At 34.5% G+C, this 12,250-nt stretch overlaps 1 pseudogene; it reads right to left on the bottom strand.

Moving 5' to 3' along the window:
- Positions 1 to 558: 558 nt before the first annotated feature.
- LOC148585041 (cuscuta receptor 1-like) lies at positions 559 to 3,308 on the bottom strand (annotated as a pseudogene).
- Between the last annotated feature and the right edge of the window lie 8,942 nt (positions 3,309 to 12,250).

The raw sequence follows: 12,250 nt of genomic DNA, 5'->3' as shown, positions 1-12,250 counted from the left end.
GGGTCTCTTGGGCCATAGCTAGAGTGTAGGCCTTATTTTCGGTTGTCTTGGGCCTCAATAGAAGTGGTTTTATATTTGATCGGGTCTTGTGTCTTCCGTACTAAGGTCATTTTTGGGACCTATCACTCACAATGTATTAAGTTTCTCGCTCGGCGGTGTTATGAATTATGATGCCCATAACTTTTGAATTGGGTTCCCAAGGTAAACAATAGAGGCTCATGCAACTTCAATTGCGTTCGAGAGTATGCGTATGGAGAAAGAAAGTGTATTCTTAAAATTAATAATATTTTCAGCTACAAGGACAATATCCATAATTAAATGACAAGAATTGCAATACAAAATAAAGCAAGTGCAAGTGAACACCCTGCCTCATATATATTACAACACTATAACCATTATTCATAATCAAATGTACGACGAGCTATCATCATTACCATCAAATGTTTCCATGGAAACTGAATATATCTAAAGATACAGACGGCATGACAATCTTTTTAAGGTATCAAAAATAGAATAATAACAACCGTACTTAAAATCCTCAATTAAACTGAAGCATTGTCATTGCCAATAAGGATGAATATAATGGAGAGTAGCTACACCCAAGAAGAAAATAATATAAGATGCAGTAAAGCTTGTAAAGAAGATTTGGAGATCTACTTCATACCATTTCCCTTCACTAGCATTTGAAGGTTTTGTTGGTGATAGATGTGACTCATTTGCTTTGTTGCAGATTTTCTCTAGCGGCTTTCCGCAAAGAAAGGGATTTCCTTGGTAACTACTCTTCTCAAATGTTGCAAACTAGGCTTTCATGTGTTGCGTTATATCCGATAAATTGTTGTACGACACATTGAACACTTCTAGAAAGTTCAGATCAAATTGTTGTGAGAAAGGTCTAAACTCTCCAACACGGTCAAATTTGATAATTTTTGTGAAATGGAACCTGTCAATTGATTGTAAGACAAGTTCAATGCATGAATTGAAGATAGCTCTCCTAATTCCGGTGGAATTCTACCTATTAGCTTATTGCATGACAAATCCAATCCAGACATGTAATCAAGGATATATATCACCACTATAGGAGTTAGACCTGTATTTTGTTACAAACTCAACCTTAACATGTTGACCATAATTTATCTCCATGTTATAGCTTTCTTTATTCCATTTCAAGAGCCTTTGGAATGTGGAACCTATTGGCATGAGCCACAACATAAAATAATATTCTTTATAGACAAGATCAGTAACAAGTATCTTTCCAAATGATATGTTGTGAAGATGCAGTATTGTCCCCAAAAGAGAGTTCTTGGAAAAATCCATTATGCCTAACTTATTTAGCCAACATAGCTGATTTGGAATTATACCACTGAAATTGTTGCCACTCAACAAAAGTATTCTTAAGTTAGAAAGTGCACCGATTTCATCAAGGATGATGCCAAAAAAGTTATCTCTAATGTCCAATGTCAAAAGAGACGATGAATTGAAAAAAAGCTTTCGGTATTAGTCCTCTAAGTTTGTTTCCTTGCAAATGCAGGTGCTCAACAAGCTTTAGACTCAAGCAAGAAGGTAATAGTCCTAAAAGAGAGTTATAAGAAAGATTGTAAATTGTCATGTTTCCGATCCATTCGGTAATTGTTCCTGACATGTTGTTGCTAATATCCAAATACATTAGTTTAGTAGAGTACCTCTGAATTGATTGTTGTTTAATTTCAAAACTGATAATCTTTGCAACTTGAAGTGCTTTTAGAATAATTCACCATCAAAGTGATTATTGCATAACTTCAAAACGAGCAAGGAGGTGCAATTGGCAACAAATTCCATTGGTAACTCTCTAGAGAAATTATTAAAGGACAAGTCCAAATTCTCCAAACTACTCATCTCACCAATTGAGGATGGAAGATATCCTTCAAAATGATTTTAGGAAAGACTTAGATATCACAAGTATTGGGTTATCTTTCCAATATTTTAATGAAGTTGCCCATTTAAGTAATTTTCAGATGCATCTATAAACCAAATATTCTTGTAGCGATCTGGTGGCAAGTGAAACTTACCCATGAAAGAATTATTCTGAAGATTCAGCACTTGTTGTCTTGTATTATTTTCAAGCAACCAAATGGGAAAGCTTCCTTTCAACTTATTGTGAGACAAATCAATTGTTTCAATTTCTCTTTGGTCATAGAGAAACTTTGGAATATTGTCAATGAGCTTATTCAAATTACAATTACTAAGATCCCTAAGGGGTAGCTCAAATTACAATTTGAACGTAATGATAATATGCAGAAACTCGTAGCCACTTTCTAACGCTTGGAAGCATAATTGCAAAATGGGTGATAATTCGGAGAGTTGAAGTATATTTTCCCCTTGAACTTTTTTTTTTTTTTTTTTTTTTTTTTTTTTTTACTTTTAATTATGGTAGTAAATTGGACTCTTTTTTTTTTTTTTTTTTTTTTTTTTTTCGTATTGATGGTCAAAGATTCCTCACATTGTCTAGAATTGATCGTTAATTGAAAGCGAACAACCTTATTCATCAATTGAAAAGTGTGATTTTTGACATTTTCAACATCATAAGTTGAACTCAACTAAACCGAATAACTACCGGCGCTTCATGTTAGACATTGGTGGAATGAAAATTGAAGTTTAAGGCAAAAAATTAAAATAAGACATTTTCAATTTTAAAATATTGGTATAATAAATTTTTAATTAAATAATAAAAATTAATTTAAAATCATTCTTCTAGCTTTTTGAGATTTAAAATTATTAATCAAATTTTCATGTTCAAGTCAATGACCGACATACTTCCCTGGGCCAATTCCAAGAATTTCTGTGCCTTCGCCTCTTGCACGACTCTGGGAAAGAAGTGTTGATTAAACTCGTGCTTAAAGATGTCCCACGTGATGGCAGTCTCTGAACCCAAATTAGCGATAAGCACGATTTTCTTGTCTTGCCACCAGCGTTTAGCCTCCCCAGTTAGCTTATAAGCAATGTAAGCCACCTTCTGCTCATTGGTGCACCCAATAGTAGTAAACAGTTCCTCCATACCATTCAGCCAGTTCTCCGCACTGATATAACCGCCCCTTCCATCAAAACTGTCCGAATGATGGCTACAGAAGTCCTTTAGAGAACAACTGGTCCTGTAACTAGCTACCTTACGACCTTATCACGATCTAAAGCCGACACCAACTGACCAATCGCATCCATCACTTGATTTCTTCCCGGGGGCGCCGCTTCGTAGACTGAATGTCCACTGGTTCTAGATGAACATCGTCCTCGGCATTCCCGATTTCTAGGGCATTAGGCTCGGTTGCTAGGTTCATTCATGGTGGCATTCTCTGCAACGAAGAGCAGAGTTAGAACTGACTTAATTAGAATCGAGCGACCATCTAGAAACTACGTCCTTGCAACTATCTAGCTTATACTCTGGTATGATCATTACCTAAGCTTTTTTTTCCTTTTTATCCTATAGTCCTTCAGAGCATAAGGCTTTGATACCAACTATAACGACCCCGATGTAACAATCAATTAACTGATAATTGACTCCATGGTTTGTCTCCCAGCCCTATTCTTCACGGGACAAGACTCAGGGATCACAACCTATCCTATACGAGAGACTTTAGTAAAAGACTTTTAAACTATAGGAATAGAGAGCAGTAACTAAAACAACCGCACATTTATACACTAGAGTAAACATAATACCTCTTAGTATAAATATGTCACCAAAAGTATCGGTCAACAGACCGTCATAACATATTATAAACCACCGGATAATTGTCTTACAAAAGATAAAAAGATCAAAGCCTAAGTTTAAGCAATGCCAAAGAGATGACAATCTCAATCATTGCCCCCTACGTGGTTCCTCCCTCATCCCACATGGAAGTCAACCAAATAGGGTTCATGTCTTCAAAAACCACTTGGATTACGTCCTGAGCAATCACCCAAGTCGGGTCCGTAGGCATATTATATGCTAGCTAAACTGCACAATTATTCATGGTGGAGGGAGAAACATAAAAAAGGGGGTAAGTCCAAGGACTTAGTGAAAATTAATGCACATAATGCCCATGCCATTATTTTGTGATGAACTTCATTTGGTAAAGTGCAATAGTTTAATCATGATAGTTATACAAGAATGCGATATAGATATAGTACATGCTTATAATCATGAGTAATAGTGATAGTTTAACAGTATGGTCTACCCAAAATATTACCCTTTCTCAGCAGGGTTAACACTGTCCCGAGGGACCTGTAATATAATGCTGGTGTCTCAACCATTGTAAGCTACCGTCCATAACACTAGCGACCAGATCGAGTTCGACCTCGGGTGGCCCATACTACAAATGATGTCCGTCCTGTAGTGACCTCCCGTTAAGGCTATGCCGATTACGAAACAGCCATTGGATCCAAGGCCCATATATCAACAGACACATTTGACCATAAAGTTAACATGCATAGTAAGCCCATGGCCGTTATTCCGCACATACCGGTGTACTATGTCATACGATGCAATAAATCTTGTTCATATTTTATATGCATACTTTTACGAGTCTCAATGTCATTATCTTGTTAAGTAACATATTTTCACAAAAAGCTAGAGTTCATGGGCAACAAGGAGTATATTGTAAGAATTGTAAATAGGTTTGTTTTGGTACACAAAATAAACATGCAATACGGGAAAATAAATAGCGAACATTATGTGATTTAAAAATCACCTAGGTCGTAAATATTATTCGAGTATCCTTCCACACATTTCGGGTTTTCCAAATCTATGGAAAACCTACTGTTAGTCTTAAGTCCAGCTAAAACAAACTTAGAACGTAAAGACAGAGGCTATCGGACGATTGGTAAAAATGGCGTTCACTGGAACGCTTCTGACCATACGTCCGGTTCCCTGGCCGTATGCCTGCCAGAAGGCTTGTACGTCCGGTCTCATGGCCGTACGTCCGCACAAAAGTTTCAGGTAGAACCTCATTTTTTCCCAACGTCCTCCTATCCTCTCAACATGTTCTAAAACTACCCAAAAGTTTTTCTAAGATTCTCTATCTCAAAATAAAGCCCTCATGCACAAGAAAATACGTTCAATGAAGATGAAACACTAACCCAACCCAAATGAAGATTAAAGCTCAACTTAACTAGAAACTCAAACCAACAACTAAGCTAGTATAGAAAAACATTATAACAACTAAAGAGAAACGTAAGCGTACAAGTTACATTCTAGAAGCAAGGCCTTCAAGAAACCAACTCTCCTTCTTCACAAAACTGTAAAAACTCACAAATACACTCATACAGGGTGATGTAGAGAGCTTGGGGGTGAAAATGAGCATGAGATGGCGAGGGGTAAGAGGTATTTATAGGTGAGAAAAAGCTGAGGGCGGTACAAGTGATTTTGAAAAGTAGTGTACGGACTGTACTATTGGGGCGTACGTTCGGTACTGTTTACCTAGCGGACCAAAAGCTGCGTTGTACGTTTAGGCATTATTTAGGGGTTATCCAAAAGTCAACGCACGTCCTCGTACTATTTGCAGGCGTACATACAATGGTCTTAAAATGTGAAAAACATCCATATATATATATTGAACATGCAATTCTCTAAAATTACAAATGAACCTCACTACGAAAATATCTCAAAAACAATGCATTAAAGATTAGTGCCTGAATTTCCAATTAGACACTTTGGTGGTTGACTGAGACTCATGAGATTTCTTACTAACTAAAGTTACATTAATTAACCATGAGCTTGCTTTTCTTTCCTTCTTTTGCGAAACGTTGTGGCTTGTACAACTGAAAATGTGTCGGAAGACCTTAAATAAATTAAAAAAATATTTAAAAATTCTTGCAAAAGCTTAAATAATGGGGAGAACGCACGAAAGATTTAGAAAAAGGGCTAAATACTAAATTCTCTCCTGGAGTTTCATTGTTTTATTTTTTTTCTTAGGGTTTGATTTTTATTACAGGAGATCCCTGTGGTTTTGATAATAGACTAAATTAACCTTCTGTCACTTGACCGTTAGTTGACTTAACGAAAATCCACGTAAACCAATCAAATGTTGACACGTGGCTCATACTTAATTTTTTTTTTTTTTTAGATTAAAAAAATGTATTTTTTTTTTTGAAAAAAAAAAAGAAAAAAAATTGGGGGTGGCCGAGCCAGCCCCTTGGCCATTTGGGGGTGGCCGAAACCATCCCTAGTGGGTACTGAGGGTGGTTTCGGCCACCTGCTAGGCTCTATAGGGGTGGCTAAGCCACCCTCAGTACCTGGCCACCCCCTTGTTGCCCAAAGGGGTGGCCGAGCCACCCCCAGTACCCACTGGGGGTGGTTTCGGCCACCCCTTTGGAGCCAAGGGGGTGGCTCGACCACCCCAATCCGGCCAGATGGGGGTGGCCAGGCCACCATTATGGCCAAAGGGGTTGGCCGAGCCACCCCCAAATGGCCAAGGGTGTGGCTCGGCCACTCCTTTTTTTTTTTTAAAAAAAAAAAAATACATTTTTTAATTAAAAAAAAAAAAAATTTGAAGCAGGTGCCACATGTTAACATTTGATTGGTCTACATGGATTTCCGTTAAGTCAACTAATGGTCAACTGACAGAAGGTTAATTTGGTCTTTCATCAAAACCACATGGACCTCCTGTGATAAATATCAAATCCTAAGAAAAAAAAAAAAATAAAGCAATAAAATCCAAGGGAGAATTTAGTATTTAACCCTTAAAAAAATAATAATAATTAGACTTTGAGAGTTGAATGCATGGAATTTAGTGCACTAATTCCACGTCGACATGGACTGCTTTGATTAGACACACTTTTTTCAGAGTCATTGAAAATATTTCACCCATTAAAACATCAATGCCCCTTAATTTCCACTCTGACATGGATTGGTGGCTTCAATTTCCACGTTACAGTAAAATATCTAGAAAATCATAAGATGGAAAGGATAAATACAAAGAAATTGATATAAATAATCTCATGGGTATTATATGTTAGCTAGGAAGCACCTTTGCTAGCAAATGGGACAAGCTCCTGGAGGCCCATTTTTAGTGTTTTTTTTCCAAATCTTGGTCCCCAGTGAAGTCTACGTAAACTGTCCTCTCCTGGTTACCGTGCCCAAAGGGCTAACTACCATAATTGTGTGTTTTTTCCATAAACTTTCACATCTACTGAACCAAGAAAAAGAATGAACAATAAATTATACATTTTCTTCCCCTTTGAAGGTTATAAATTTAACTCATGTATGTATCCGTAACCGTTAAAAGAGACTATCTTATTATTCATAATTTAATGAAGCAATTTTGGCTTTACAAGGGCTAAATTTACATAATTCATCGAGTTGTGTTATGCAAACCCTGTTTAATTTGGGCATCATTTTGGGAACTTGTAGCTTATTCGGGCTTGGCCCAACTGTAAGATGAGTGATCACGTCATCTTTTTAAGTATATGATCCAAATGAAATGAAAGATAGTGTTCTTTCTACGAAGGTCGAGCTTTTCCTTTTACTATGAGTTAGAAGCTTAATGTTAGAGTATGAGTAATAATGATATGATTATCTTTTTATTCTTTTAAAGTTGATGTAACTTTTAAATTACTATTAAATTTTGGTTGAATGATTATTGGATTTTAATTTTAAAACTCAAATCAACCATGGAAGGATAAAAAGAAGATAAAATTATGATTCCTAACATTACTCGTTGTAGTATATATATGATGCTGATAAGGAAACTAAACCATCTGTAGACCAAAAATAAAAAAAAAAAAACAAAAAAAACAAAAAGCTAAAGAATATACACGAAAGATGAGGATAACCGTTATTGAAAAGATAGCAAGACAGGATTGAGAAGATTCAACAAATGAGGGAAAGTATATTTGGAGCATTCTCACATGGGCTAGCTTTGTAGAAAATTTCTTACAAGCTAATTTGTATAGAATTTCGGTTGGTAGTACAATTGAGCAAAAAATAAGCTTTATTGGGCTATTCATTTTAACTAAGAAAATGATTTAATTAGCAGATTAAGTATTAAGAGGGCACAAGATCAACCCAACATAAATATACTACCAGTACATACTTGCACATAAATCTCTAAATAAATCAAGTCACAAACTCTTGCAAACAGGTTACCCATCTGTATCTAGGCTTCTCATAAAGGAACAATGCATAAATATTCAACAAAGTATATGTAATCTTACAATAAACACGTATAAACTTGAGGCTGAGAGCAACATATATCTGAAATGTATGAATTATGTAAAAAGTATCGGGTCAAAAACAAATGGGTACACTGTAAACATGTAAGAGTAAAAAGCACGCAAATACATGTTTTTAACAGTTACAGCCCTGATTTCTCTGTTCCCTCATTCTCAATGAAATTAATTTATCAAATATGAATTATATAAAGCTAATCTTAATTGTACGTGTTGAAATTTCTCTGATACCACATTGAAATAATGATGACGCAGAAGCAATATAGAAAATAACACAAAGAACTTATAGGTGGCCGGTTCGGTGTTAGACATCTACGTCCACTACTCGGAATACTCCTAAGGGTTACATTGTGCTTATTAACTTAATATGTCTACAATTCAAAGGTCCATATTTATAGGGTACTGCATAAATACAAATATAATAATTAAATATCTTTGATTTGATTACAATCTACTCATAAATAGAGAATATTTCAATATCAACCCAATTATGAATATACGGAAAATATTATACTTTTCGTATATTCTAACATCCCCTTAAATTCAAGGTGGAATATTCATAATGCTATGAATATAAAATGCGGAATAATAAAATACCGATAATATAATAGAGAAGAGACAAAATATTTTTACGTAGTTCGATTTATAACCTATATCCACAGGTAAAACCCTAACTCTAAGAGTTACATTATACTTTTATTCAATGAATTGTCTACAATACAAAGGTCCTTATTTATAGGGTACTACATAAATACAAATATAGTAATCAAATCTCCTTGATTTGATTACAATCTCAATATTTGATTACAATCAACCCATAAATAGATTGATAATATTTCAATATCAACCTAATTATGGAATATACAAAAAATATTATAGTTTCCGTATATTCTAACATCTCCCTTCAAACTTAAGGTGAAATATTATGAAATCTTGAGTTTGAATCTCTTTTTTTTTTTATTTTTTATTTTTTATTTTTTTTTTTTTTTGTTTTTATTTTTTATTTTTTATCAACACCCTTTTTATAAATCTGTGTCGAGTTCTCCTTTACCCAGTCTTTCTTCCTTAATAAATATGATTTTCTCACTTTTCAAGGACTAACAATTGTTCTTTCCTAGATATTTATGTTGGCTTTTTTGTTCTCGTGTCATAATTTTGGTCTCTTAGTTGTTGTGATCTCAGAAGCGACCATGAAAAGTTATAATTGGCATTTTCTCCAGTTTGTGTCAGATGTCATACACTCGTGGATTTTCACCAAACAAAGTTTTTGGTCCTACTCTATTTCTTTCATTCCAAGTAATGAAAAGTGTAGAATAATTCTTATTTTGTTGTATATCATTGTGAGGCACATAATACATTTATTAGTCACTCCTTGGACCATTTATGCTGCATGCTTTCCTCAAATTGTGAAAATCGTTTGCAACCACATGGTTTTGGTTTTGGTTTTTGGTTCCTAAAAGCCTTGAACCTATACAGGACGGAACTAGAATTTTAGGTCGGACAACAAGAAAAAAGATATTTTTGGAGGATAAAAATTTAATTTTTGAGAATCTATCTTATGAAAAGAGAAAACTTTTCTAAATCTTAAAATTTTGAGAGGGCAATAGGGTCTAGGTAGTTCTACCCCTTAACCCACAACCTCACCCTTCATCCTATTCTAATAGGGAAGGTGGAGTACATTTTGAATTAGAGTACATTGACTTATTTTTTTCATAAATTTTGGTGAATAATTATGGGCAGCTATTCTATCTTTGCTTAATCATTTCCTTCAAGTTTTTAGTTACTTCTTTACACGTTCACTTATTTGATAATATGTGAAAGGAGTGGTCTTTCGGTTTTTTGCTTTTGCGCTAACCAATTAATGTATCTTGGGTTGGAAATGATCCTTCTATCTGATTCAAAGCAAGATCTAGATTCTTAAGAGATACGACAGCACTCAAAGATTTTATGATGCTTTATTGAAATTGTTGCAACTAAGATATAAGGTCTTCAGATTCTCTAATCTTGACAACCTTTTAAAACATGCAGTAGATCTATTAAAAAAAAGAAAAAAAAAAAAAAGAAAAAGAAAAACCAACTATATAAGCAATTCATAGTATTTAGATGAAAAAAGAATAAAAAAAATTAGGATTGCTGGAAAACATCACTTCATAGTCGCAAGTAATTTAAATTCAAAATATATCTTCGCATAGTAACAATGGCCACCAAGACTCATTGCATTTGTAAGAGATAATAAAGAAGTGAACATAATCAGAAGATTAAGTACAATTAAAGAGTCTCCAAGGAGTAGCTCAACAGCTGTGAACCACGCCTCATAAAGTAGAGGTCACTAGTTCGAATTCTCCCTCCCCCTTCCCTTGTGTGGACATATAATAAAAAATAAAAATAAATAAATATAAAAATAGAGTACAATTAAAGAGAGATTTGGCATGATAAGCATAACTATAAATGGAAGAAGTAGCTATATTAGATTACTTGTCTTAAGGGACGCAAGTCCACTTAAAGATGATATAATGTTATAACCAAAGGAATTAAGACCAAGGTTCAATATCTCCAATTTTCAAAATCTGGAAGGAAATTATTGGGAGACCCCAAAAAGAACTACATCATAATATCATATGATTCAATACAAAAATTTCAAAAGTAACAAGATAATAAAAATCTTCGGAGATTCAAATTGGTTTCAATACTCTTGATGTAACGCCCCAAGTTCTAGAGGTAGAGCGATTGGGAGCAATTGTAACATATTCATATTTAAACAAAATAAAAATAATTCTCCTAATATAAGATCATAACGTCACCAGAGTACTATAATTATTCATTTATAAAATCACAAACACATAATGTGCTAGTATTCAATAATCTCATAAGCAATAAAGTTACACCATCTATGCTTAGCCCAAGCCGTCTAGTTATAGAATGGAGTCCCAGACACTTCTACTGTGACTGCTTTTGCTAGTCCATAAAGCAGCGATAGGATCTTTAACAACTAAGAGGCCAACTGGTACCCATGTCTTCAATATTACGATATATATAGAGAAATCTGAAAAAGATGTATAGGGAGAAGGGGTGAGTTCGACAACTCAGTAAGTAGCCACAACACCAAGATGCTATAAAACATGTTATACAAATTTCTATGCCAAAATCTCTGTCATGCACAATAACAATTTATGCAAAATCACATAATTAACAAAATAAGCAAGATAGTTGCAAAATGAATAAGCATTTCCTTTTACTTTCCCTTCAAAATAATTGTTTTACCCTTTGACCCGATATCACAAATTTACCGTGAGCGGCGCACGTTGGCTTGTTTCGAATGACCTATATGCTAATCCTGTCGTCACAGGGGAGAGCTACCAGGTTGGGAACTTCCCTAGGTGAAGGCCACCTGGCCGGTAGCACACACCTTCTTGTAACCGTCCTTCGGTGTGCTTGCCATGCTACCCTATGCGGTACCGATTGTCACTATAATCATGTATCGGGTTAAACATTTATAATCATGAATGCACATATAACATTTCATATGATCTGTAAACTCATCTGTAACTGTACACTATGTCATGAATGCACATATAACATTTCATATGATCTGAAACTCATCTGTGCCATGAACTTTGAGAACTCTTTTCATTCATAATTGCAGTCATGCATAAATCATGAAATATGGTAACTGTATCAAAATTCTTAAACAATGACATATGAATAAATAAAACTTGTCATTAAAATATGGAAGGAAGTACAATTAAAAATCATGTAAGTGGATTCTTTATAAAATCCCCAACATTTTTCAAAAGATTTATAATAAAAATTTGTTGAGATTTTTGGTGTTGTGTCCCCTTACCTGGTTTTGGTGTTGAGTTTCCGTTGAAGTGTCTCCTACCTAAACATTTTGCAATAATGAGCTTAGAGGAGTATTTTAAGATTTTAAGTTCAAGATTTAATAAAAGATAACCTATATATATATATAAGAAGAAATATTCTGTATTTGTATATACAACAGGCCTTTAAGTGATTCACATATATAAGAAAAACTGTTCTAAGAATTGCTGAATATATATATATTCAATATCAAACG

This window comes from Corylus avellana, chromosome 6 (assembly GCF_965113065.1).
Source record: "Corylus avellana chromosome 6, dhCorAvel1.hap1.2, whole genome shotgun sequence".
In the NCBI taxonomy this organism is placed as follows: Eukaryota; Viridiplantae; Streptophyta; class Magnoliopsida; order Fagales; family Betulaceae; genus Corylus; species Corylus avellana.
This window is presented reverse-complemented; position numbering and strand designations above follow the sequence as displayed.